The sequence below is a fragment of the Lactuca serriola genome, chromosome 4, assembly GCF_051521515.1.
Source record: "Lactuca serriola cultivar US96UC23 chromosome 4, Lser_US96UC23_V15, whole genome shotgun sequence".
Lineage (NCBI taxonomy): Eukaryota > Viridiplantae > Streptophyta > Magnoliopsida > Asterales > Asteraceae > Lactuca > Lactuca serriola.
The window spans coordinates 3,076,663-3,087,951 of NC_136411.1; the positions used below are offsets into that span (position 1 = coordinate 3,076,663).

The 11,289-nt window shown below is 35.4% G+C and overlaps 1 long non-coding RNA gene across 3 annotated transcripts; it reads right to left on the reverse strand.

The window, feature by feature from the left end:
* Positions 1 to 1,393: 1,393 nt before the first annotated feature.
* LOC145100902 (uncharacterized) lies at positions 1,394 to 6,447 on the reverse strand. 3 transcript variants are annotated; one of them, XR_013705354.1, is made up of 6 exons: positions 5,936 to 6,447; positions 4,642 to 5,234; positions 4,244 to 4,334; positions 3,202 to 3,303; positions 2,006 to 2,953; positions 1,394 to 1,548 (listed from the first exon to the last, which is right to left on the reverse strand). It is a non-coding gene; the product is annotated as an uncharacterized LOC145100902 (long non-coding RNA). The 3 variants fall into 3 exon arrangements; XR_013705352.1 differs by lacking the exons at positions 3,202 to 3,303; positions 4,244 to 4,334; positions 4,642 to 5,234; XR_013705353.1 differs by lacking the exons at positions 4,244 to 4,334; positions 4,642 to 5,234; positions 5,936 to 6,447 and having other exon boundaries at positions 3,202 to 4,237.
* Between the last annotated feature and the right edge of the window lie 4,842 nt (positions 6,448 to 11,289).

The following is an 11,289-nucleotide window of genomic DNA, read 5'->3' on the forward strand; positions in this document are numbered from 1 at the left end:
TTGAAACACTTAATCCATAACTTTAAGCCAAAGCTTAGTGAGTTTCTCAAAATACCACATACAACAATATACATACAAGCAGACAATCAACGCTCTCGACACCTAAGACTGATCCGCCTAAACAAACATCAAGTATCTAGGCTCACAACACTTTAGTTTATCTTGCCATCAACTCGCCCCTTGTGAGTGTCTAGATTCATAACACTTAATGTTGATATTGTCATTAACTCACCTGTCGAACTTTAGCATAAAGTTGGTACGCCCGCATCTTGGTCATTCGCGCAAAGTTGCACGCCTCAACTGGTGATTGTCGAGGCCAACAAAACAAATAACCCTAAATCTTGTACACTAAAACATTGTATATTGGTAAAGGGATCGTATCCACATAGATTGGTTCGGTTTGTTACTTCTATGAAAATCTTGTTGTACAAACACTTGTAAACTAAAATAAAATAAAAGTGGGATATTTTTGTCTTTTGATGTTTTTAAAGAAACTAAAATTACACTAAGATATATAAATTGCAAATAAACAATTAAAGAGTTTGATTTAAGTCAAGAAGAGAAAGATGGTTGATATTGGCATTCACCACATGGACAACAAGTTAACTTATCATTAGATGTTATGATGTAATACTTGTGACTTCATTTAACTTGACTATAGCAATTTATAAGCATAAATCACATCAACTCTTCTTTGTTATTAAAATCGTTAGAGAAGCTCATAACATATTTCCTTAATCAAACTCACAAAGTTAATGAAGCATATAATTTTGTGAAAATCAATTAGCATTAAGTTTTAAGAGTCCCCAAGTCCAAAAGGTAATCAGATGGGTACATTACCATTATGGATGATGTATTTACATGGATTGTTTGAAATGAAAACAAACACATAAATCATTTGTTTCTTGCTAATTTGAAGATCTAGTACTTAACCAAGAAATTAGTCAACTAATTAAACATCCATTCATCTAAACTCATGATTAAAGATAAACAAACATAAAAAGATGTTTAACTATAAAATACTTCCATAAACTTCAAGCACGAGTTCATAAACAATCTTTAAAATAACTAATCATCCATGGATTAAACTAACATCAACCAAAATGAACTTAGCCTAACATGGCTAAGGGGTCGTTTGATAGTTGCTAACTGAGTTAGAACTGACTGGGTTAGAAGCTAACCGGGTTAGATGTTCGGACTGAACTAACTTCTGACTGAAACTTGTTGTTTGATTTAACATCCGTCTGACTATACAAAATGACTATATTACCCTCACCCAATATTTTCATAAGAACCATTTTCATTGTCAACCACAAGAATCATGCTTGCATTTTTCTTGTAGTCTAATAAAAAGAAAATACACAAATTTTTCACATTTTCATAAGAACCCAAATTTATACAACACATAAACATATAAAAAAAAAGATTAAATCAACATTCAAACATCATTTTTATAATCAAACCAAAATTACAGCATTTTCCTTAATGTAAAATGAACCAAGTGACATAGTTAGACAGTGTATTTCAAGATCATGCCCAATGAAACGCCTGATAAATCACATGAACAATAATAATATAGTTAGCTTTTTAGAAGAACGATATTTACCCATCATTCAATTGAGCAAGCTTTCCAAGTCTTGCGATTTCTAAACAATTGATCAGTGGGATACTTATTCCATAGGCCCACAAAAAGAGTTTGATCTTTATTTTTGCAAAACCAGAATCCAAGTCTTGTGATATCTAAAGTCCATGGTGGAAAGTCAAACCAAGATAGAAATCGATTTCACGAATCAATTTCAAAAACAATTTCATGAATCTAAATAAAAAATGACTTCATTAATCGGGAAGGGGCATGAATAATATTAAAAAATTATTGAAGGAGATGAATGGATAGAAATCGATTTCATGAATCAATTTCAAACACGATTTCATGAAACAATTTCAAAAACGATTTCATGAATGGGAAGAGACATGGACCGGAAAAAAGCATGGTGAAGAATTTTACCGGAGATGGAAGAAGTCCCAGACAGGAAGAATCATGGTGAAGAAGGCGCCGACGATGGCAGAATGGTGGAAAACTCGATGAAGACAGAAGCGGTAGAGGAGAAACGATGGAGGTTGTCGTTCACGATTGAACATTCATCAGGGCAAAATGGGGAAACGTTCGGTCAGCCTCATTTTTTCCATGGACCCTGTAAGACAAATACTCAGGACTGAATCAGAATATTGGACCGGGTCAGACGTGATTAGCCTTTTATCAAACAGTTTGATCGGACTGAGTCAGCCAAAAGTGCTGACCTGACCCGGTCAGCTGCATATCAATCGACCCCTAAGCTTAAACAAAATAGAAAGGGTTTAGAAATACCAAACATTCAACAAGAATCTAGATGAAAATATGATGTTTTCTTCAAGTTCTTACGATCTTCAAGAGCTCAAAAACCCCAAAGAAAATGCTCAAAAATTGATCTAAGAATGCCCCAAAAGCTCCCACCAAACTACCTTCAAATAGCCATAACAGTTGAAAACCCAAAACTGCCCATGAAGGAGTCACGTGGTCGCGTGAGCTGCAGTGTAAAAACTCACGTGGCCTCATGGGTTGTGCTGATTGAGAATTCTTTTGTTGTCCCTTTTTCCTCTTTGGTCTTCTTTGACTTCTTTGACTGATCCTAGAAGCCCAATTGCAATTTTAAGTAATCCAAAACATGTCCATCTTATCTTATTACCCTCAAAAGTCTAAATAAAATAGCCATAAACATTAATCCATAATCCATAAATATTCATCTTCCAATCATCCAAGGCCCATGTTTCTTGCATGTAATCTTCAAAGCAAACTCGAATGACATCAATCTTTAATCTAACTCTCTTTAATATGTTCCAACAATTCAAATCATGCGCTCGAACTCTGTTTGTCTTTTGAATCTTCTTCCATACTCCATTCCATTTCTCCAAATATCTGTAATAAAGCTCAAAAAATTATAAAATACCCAATATAGAAATAAAATAACAAAAAGGAAAAATATGCATGAAGATTAACTAAAAATAAAACAAAAATGCTAAAATAAACTATAAAAAGAAGTAAATAAAATGAAACTGCCAAATCATCCCAAGCTTAAACCTTACTTGTCCTCAAGTAAGACAAAACTAAAATGAACTTTGGATGAACTATCCTAAAAATAAAAAGAACGGACAGAACCATAGAACCTTATCAAAGTTAGTCAATATGAGCAGAGTTGATCTTGCTATTATCCCAAGAACTTTTCATCCGGTTGACATTGGAAGCATAAACCATAGCCAGAACAAGTCCTTCAGGTGAGTAAGGAAGGAAGGTCAGTCACAGCCCCCAATAAAACATGCATATAATAAAAAAACCTCTGTAGTAGGGAGAAAGTAGATGGGTGGTCTCGGATGGAACTCTTCTTTGCGTGTACACTCTTATCACGAAAGTTGTGTGATCTCACGAGTGATAGTTTCTCTCCTGTGTGACTGGGTTTCATCGCTCGACATCGTTGTAAGAATCGGCTAACTTAGTGTTGGCCCGAACCTCATGTAGTATTCGACTTGATAGACTCCCTAACATCACCAATTTGCAAAAAAAAAAAAAAAAAAAAAAAAAAAAAAAAAAAAACTCGATCTATATACAAAAAAATCTACCTATCTACATGAATATCAATCGTCGGGTAACCAAAATATAAGAAATATTGTTCAATAATTGTACTCGTCACCCATCTAAAACAGCCGCAACTTAAAATTTCTTATTTGAGCTTCTCTTTTCTGATTTGAATTTTTTTTTAAATACTTGAACATCATGTTGCAACATAGCGAAAATTTTACTAAAAAAAACTTTTTGACTCGATATTTGGTTCCAAAAATATGTATGCAGAACTGAAAGATACTGATCTGAATGGTCTAAGTGTAAAAATGACCAATGTGTGGAGCATAAATTTGTAGGTTCCTTTTCAAAATTTTGATTTTCAACATATAATGAAAATGTCTAAATGTAGACTAAAAGACTCTAAAAACCTAAGAAACTCGTAAAAAAATGGTGATGTAAAGAGACCTGATAAGGATTCTACTCGGGGACAAGCATCAATGCTTCATCCTAATGATTCAAACATGATCGAGTGTGATCTTCTCGGCGGCATGGACCTCAGGGTAAAAACATTCATTGCTATAGTATATCCTATAGTTATTAGTATTGCATGCATAACTCTTCATGAAAACTGCCCTGACAATGATCACTTACCCCTTTAAGCTCTAGTAGTTGATCCCAAGTATGAAGTCCCAAACTGCGACCTAGTGGTCCCGGTTCTATGTGTGAGATAACAAACAAGATCCTGGACCAATAATGATACAATAAATATAAACCTGTTCCATGACATCTAATGGGGGTGAGAAGAAAGCAGACAACAAAAATGCATGCATGCTAATGTCCTAATTAAATGTCTTGCTAAATTAAAAGAAGAAAAGAAGAAAGTAAAATCTTTTTGGATTTTTTTTTTATAAGAATACAATTAGCTAAAAACTAATATGTTATGCAACCTAACTACCAATGCATGAAAAAGTAAAAAGAAAAGGGAATACCCCACCCCAAGCTTAAGAACAAGCATTATCCTCAATGCTCAAGGTAAGGGTAGAAATAACCTATATCGGAGAGTCGAGATAAGGAGGGGGATGTTGATCAAAGTTCTCCTCCCTATTGTGCTAGCCCCACATCTGCTGGTTTTGAAGCCAAAGCTTGTTGAAGTTTTCAAAAAAAATCAGGGGGAAAAATTGGGGCATATGTAAGGATGAAGGTTCGACATCCATGGATACATGTTCATTATCGGAGTCGGAATCGTGTTGTAAAGGTGCTTCCATGTGCAACGTCTCACGGTCGAAAGTGTCAAATTCTACGAGCCTCTCATTGGTTGGAATAATACAGTTCTTGTTCGAATAGGTGGTGATACAATAGTATTCATTGGCAGAGTATGGAGTGATTTGCCATATCTTGGTTAGACAAGGTATGACCAACAAACAAGAACCTCAAAATGGAGAGTAATATGGAGAAGTGATGTTGTGGTTAAGACCATTTTCTAAAATGGTGACCATGCCGCCGATATAGATATCACATGTAGGTCATGCCCCGGTCTCAAATCATTTCTAGAAGAAATAGGATGAGCAGTCGGGCCGGGGGCCATTCCTTTGGTTCATACACCAAAGGAAAAACAATTGGTTTTTATAATTTGGTTGACCTCCTGTCAAGCAAAGATCGAGAAAACCAAAATTTGATGAGCGATCAGGATACAAGGATAAGTAATATTGTTCACTCTATCTCATCCCTAAGTAAAAGAATACCAGCGCATGAGATCATGCCAAAATTCACCCTCTTTAAACTTGGGTGGGTAAGGCCTGGTGCAAAAGTGAGTTCCCTATCTAGAAGTTATCATAATAGTGTTAATGCTTTTAAAGGAGGCCTCAAATGATTGGCCAAGAATATGAAATTGGGATATTTTCTAGTCGTTTTCATGACTCATGGAAGCAAGGAACTCATGAGTGGGGAGCTCAAAGGTTTTGACATAGAGAAATAGGAAGTTTCCTCAACCAATGTTTTCAACACCCCTAATAACAAGTATGTGTCATGAAAAATGGATCTAGATGGTTTTATCTTTCTTTCTGAAAGGGAACGATAGGGTTCACGATGTTGCTTATTAGATAATTTTGGCCCCTAGGTTCTTTTCTCAACCCTTTTTTCGCGTTAGACGCGGGGCGCTTGCATGATGTCGACATGTGCAAAGGGTTTCTACAAGAGATTTATACCAACAAAAACAAGCCAATATATGATCTAAGGCAAACAATCACAAATCACCAACGTAATAGACAGGATATACAGAATTCCTAAGTGTTTGAACAATTAAACAAATATTTAAGATAATAGCATGAAAATGAAAGAATATACCAAATCCATTGTGAGCTCGAATTCGGAATTCTATATTCGGGAACTTTCGGGTCGATCAGAATCTGAAAAATGCTCTAAAATAAACAACCCCAAGCTTGAGTCTTGATTAAAGGTGCAGTACAATGAGTTCTCCGTTAAAAGCTGATATTTCCGGTGGCGGATCGTTTTTCAATAAAAAAAATCCGGTGAGTTTTCGGAAAAAAAAAATAGTAAGGCGCGTAGAAGAAGGTGAGTAGAGCACAAATCCGGTTTCAGAATTGGAAATGGCGGCCGGAGGTGGCCGGTGATGGCAACTCCAGTCACGGATCGGGGGATTTTTTAGTCGGGTTTGTATAGGAGAAGAAAGGAGAAGATTGGAGGTGATTTTGTGAAAATCCGACTGGTAGAACTCCGGCAAATCATGTTTTTCTAATGAAATGGGTTGTGGAGGGTAGAGCTATAGAGAGAGAATGAAGATAGGGAGTAGGGCCAACTGTGTTTTACTATTGGGGTTCTTGATGGTAACGATACAATCAACAACTAAAACAGTTGAGTCAATATGTTAAGAGCAGTCAAACGTGGTCAAATAAGTCTACACCATCAAACGGTCAGCATCCAATCGGTCAACGTGGGCATGAGGGCTTCTACACGGGCCCAATTTGAAATTTTCAACAAAAATGGGACCCCAAACACGGAAAAAACTTGATTTTTCTAAAACAAACACTTTTAAAATCTTCAAAAATATTTTTAAAATAATTTTATTTTGTTTTAAAATTGTGAAAGCACAATGCTTTCCAAAAATGCCCTTTTTAACGTCTTTTGCGAGATGGCTTCCAACTTTTGCTTTAGTATCCCGGGACATTCAAATGGATAATGTCTAGGATATTTGCATCGAAACCCTCATAGAAAGGCTTCAAGTGATTTTTCTTGACCTTGAAGATTTCCCCTTTTCTTCGCTTTGAATCTCCACCGTTTCATGTTCAAAAACTTTTATCATAATGAAAGGCCCTATCCATCTTGATCTTAACTTTCCCGGAAATAACTTCAATTATGAATGATAAAGTAAGACCTTGTGCCCCGGTTCAAAATGCTTCCGGGTGATGGACTTGTCATGGAAAAACTTCATTTTCTCTTTGTAATGCTTGAGTTTTCATAAGAATTATTTCTTAATTCTTTTAACTCTTGAAGTTGAAGCTTCCTATGTCTCCCCACCTCATTAATGTTGAAATTGCATTGTTTAACCACTTAATATGCATTATGCTCTGGTTCCACGAGAAGATGACATGACTTTCCAAAACCCAATCTAAATGAGGACATGCCTATCAGGGTCTTGTAAGCGGTTCTGTAAGCCCATAAGGCATCATCAAGACTTAGACTCTAATCCATTCTTGTTGGATTCACCGTTTTCTCAAGGATGGACTTAACTTCTTGATTTGAAACATCTGCTTGACCATTCGTTTAGGGGTGGTAGGAAGTAGAGACACGATGGGTCACATTGTACTTCATTAATAACACCTTCATCATCTTGTTGCAAAAATGCCTCCCTCAATCACTAATCAAGGCCCTAGGCACACCAAATCTCACAAAAACATTAGACTTTAAATATTCAATAACCGTTTTGGCATCATCTGATCTTTTAGCTTTGGCCTCAACCCATTTAGAAACATAGTCAACCACGAGCAAGATGTAAATGTCGCCAAATGATATGGGAAATGGGCCCATAAATCAATCCCTCATACGTCAAAAACTTCACAAACAATGATTGGATTTTATGGCATTTGATTATATGAGAAATATTCCCCTTCCTTTGGCACCGTTCACAACTTTTACAAAACATGTGTCATGGTTGGCCAAAGTAAACCATGAAGGTTTGTATCGATCGGATACACTTTAAGTATAAAGAACGAAAGAAAATTAACCAAGAAAATAAAGAACAAAAAGTAAAGAACACAAGATATTCTCCAAATTGTCTTTCACCAAGAAAAGGGTTGTTTTCACCAAGAAAATAGGTTTTCACAAAGACGGTCACCAAGACATGTACATTAGGGTTTCACCCTAGTGTTGAATATATACTAATCTATACAAGTATATCCCTTGATTGAAGGGATTATATCTAATCTATACTAAGAACCGATCTTCATAACAAAGATATTGGATCTGCTATTTCTTATATACTTATATGTATCATTACCTAATATACAAAAGTTACACAAAATAATATGACTACACGATGAAGCCGATAGACATGACACACTGGCGTTGGCAGTTAGCATATAGAGTGTTTGACTTATCAGATCATAAGGTGTGACCTTACAATCTCTCCCTATCTGATGATGGCAAAACTAACCTTCAACAGATTCTTTAGCTCATGTTGTCCCTAAGAATAAGATTGAAACTTTAAGGTCTTTAGTTTTAACGACCCCCCTCCCCCCCTAGAAAGTGTGATTTCCAATTTTTGATCATCAACAATAGAGACATTGTTTATCAGTTGCAGCGGACAGGTAGATGTGTGCAAATAGAATGTTGATATTATACTGGCTCCCCCTCAAATTTTGCTTTTCTTCAAATCAATAATATTTAGTAGTTTCTCACATAGTTTCTCCCCCTTTTTGAGATCAGTAGTAAATATGGGACTAGAGGAAGTGATCAACGTATCAGAGTTGCAATGTGTAATTGTTAACATGTCGCTCCAGGAAACTTCAAAAGAGAATTCAAACTGACACCGAGCTTGGCCAGGTCAGAACCCAATCTAAATCCAAGTCCGGGTCGTCGACAATACGAGGGGCATTGATAAGGCGGTTAAGGTGCAGAGTCGCGCCTTAACCGCTTCTCCGAAAAATCATACCCTGGCAAAAATGGGACCAATCGGAGAGGCCCATTCGCTCATCAGACGATAGCCACGATCTTCGTGAACATTTGGAAGATCTCCTTCCAGCCAATGGGAGGAGGAGGCAAAAGACGTGACAGAGGACCCTCCAATATGGGTCCGCCACATCGTACCTCACGAGATAATCCTCAACAGAACCAGTTGAGAAACATTGTCGCACCCCAAACCTGAACGGCGGAAACATTCGGGGGCGGAGGATGTCATGTACATTATCACAACAATTGTATAATAGTAATCAAATCAACAAAAACCATTGTATTAATAATAAAGTGTTTACATTGTATTTGGATCAAAACTGGATTGACTCCAAAAGGAAATAACATAACAAATACTTGAAGCTACTATGATCCATCTTCTCAAATCTGTGCGTGTACCTGATTTCTGTTCTCCTGAGAATACAAGTGATTTTGAAAGGGTATCAACATTTAAGTTGGTAAGTTCATAAGTATTTTATTTGCAAAGATATGTTCTTTGTTTCTTTGAAAATGATATTGTGTTCCTCTAGAAAATCCTATCTTTTCAATAGAGTTGATTTGTTAACTTGTTTGCTCGCAATGTATTGGCATTTGTTCCAGAAAATCCTATATTTTCCTTAAAGCTGATTTGTAAACTTGTTAGTTTGTAAAATAATCGTATCTATCCCGGAAAATCCTATATTTTCCATAAAACTGATTTGTAAACTGTTTATTTGTAAAGTAATCATATTTATCCCGGAAAATCCTATATTTTCCATAAAACTGAGTTGTAAACTGTTTATTAGTAAAGTAATCGTATCTATCCCGAAAAATCTTATATTTCTATAAAACTGAGTTGTAAATTGTTTGTTTGTAAAGTAATCGTATCTATCCCAGAAAATCCTATATTTTCTATAAAACTGAGTTGTAAACTGTTTGTTTGTAAAGTAATCGTATCTATCCCGGAAAATCCTATATTTTCCATAAAACTGAGTTGTAAACTGTTTATTTATATATTAATCGTATCTATTCTGGAAAATCCTATATTTTCCATAAAACTGAGTTGTAAACTGTTTATTTATAAAGTAATTGTATCTATCCCAAAAAAATCCTATATTTTCCATAAAACTGAGTTGTAAACTATTTATTTGTAAAGTAATCGTATCTATCCTGGAAAATCTACATTTTCCATAAAACTGAGTTGTAAACTGTTCATTTGTAAAGTAATCGTATCTATTCCGGAAAATCCTATATTTTCCATAAAACTGAGTTGTAAACTGTTCATTTGTAAAGTAATCGTATCTATCTCGGAAAATCATATGTTTTCCATAAAACTGAGTTGTAAACTTAATTACTCCAAAACCGAGAAGTGTAAGTATATTACCATACTTAAAGCTGAATTGTAGTCTTAATTACTATAAGACTGACAAGTGTAAGTATATTACCATACTTAAAGTTGGATTGTATTCTTAATTACTCTAAGACTGAGAAGTGTAAGTATATTACCATACTTAAAGTTGGACTGTATTCTTAATTACTCTAAGACTGAGAAGTGTAAGTATATTAACATACTTAAGTTAATGACATGTAGTTTTATTCGTTTATAAAACCATTTGAAGAAATGTGTTTTCACATAAAATAAGTGTATTGTCAATTTCAAGTAAAAAAAGCATATTGTCGTTTATCATGTGAGTTTCCACAATTGTGCTAACAAATGATTGCCTGTCGCGACGTTCTTCAAGCGTCGTTATGTTTGATATTTGTCACCCATAACCTACCGGTCATGTTGTAGATAACAGCCAGTGTGCGGGGTCATCAATCTCATATAGATCTATACACAAGTATCATGCTCTCCAGGAGGAGACTCGGGGTTATAAAACATGACTTCCATGTATACCTAACGAAGACGATGTCTCACAAATGTCCAACAATTTTACGTATTTTTGCAATGAAATAGATTGTATATAAAATTGTTACCTCTTTCGTAATAGTTATAAGATATAAAAATAATTGTATTTTTATATAATCATTTCTTTGCCCCAAAAGAGTAAAATAATGAGAATTTTTTCCAAACTATACCTATTATAGTATAAAAATACATGTTTGGTCGAAAATGATAACCGTTTCATTTGAGCATGGTTTGCATGTAGGCGTTTGTAAATTTGGTAACAACATTGTTTCACATATTTGATGTTTTCACGTAATAAATACATAAAATGTAAGAAAACATGAACAATGGTTTGTATTTTAACACAAGTTTCCTTGTGTTTTACTTGTATTCCCCCCCCCCCCCCCCCCTCTTTAAAACATGGAAAAAGCTTATAAAAAGTGTAGGGGTATGAACTCGCATGATAGGGTGGTGATTCGGGCAACACTTCACTTCTAGACAAAACCGTGAGTTTTTGTTGAAAAACTAGGGTTTGCGCAGGCAGAGTTTCAAACCGAAAAGTCTATTTTCTCGGGGACTTTGGGTGCTTCGGGCTTTCTTCGGGTGTCAGGGATGTTCCCTAAGTTTCGGGGGGTTTTAAAGTGGC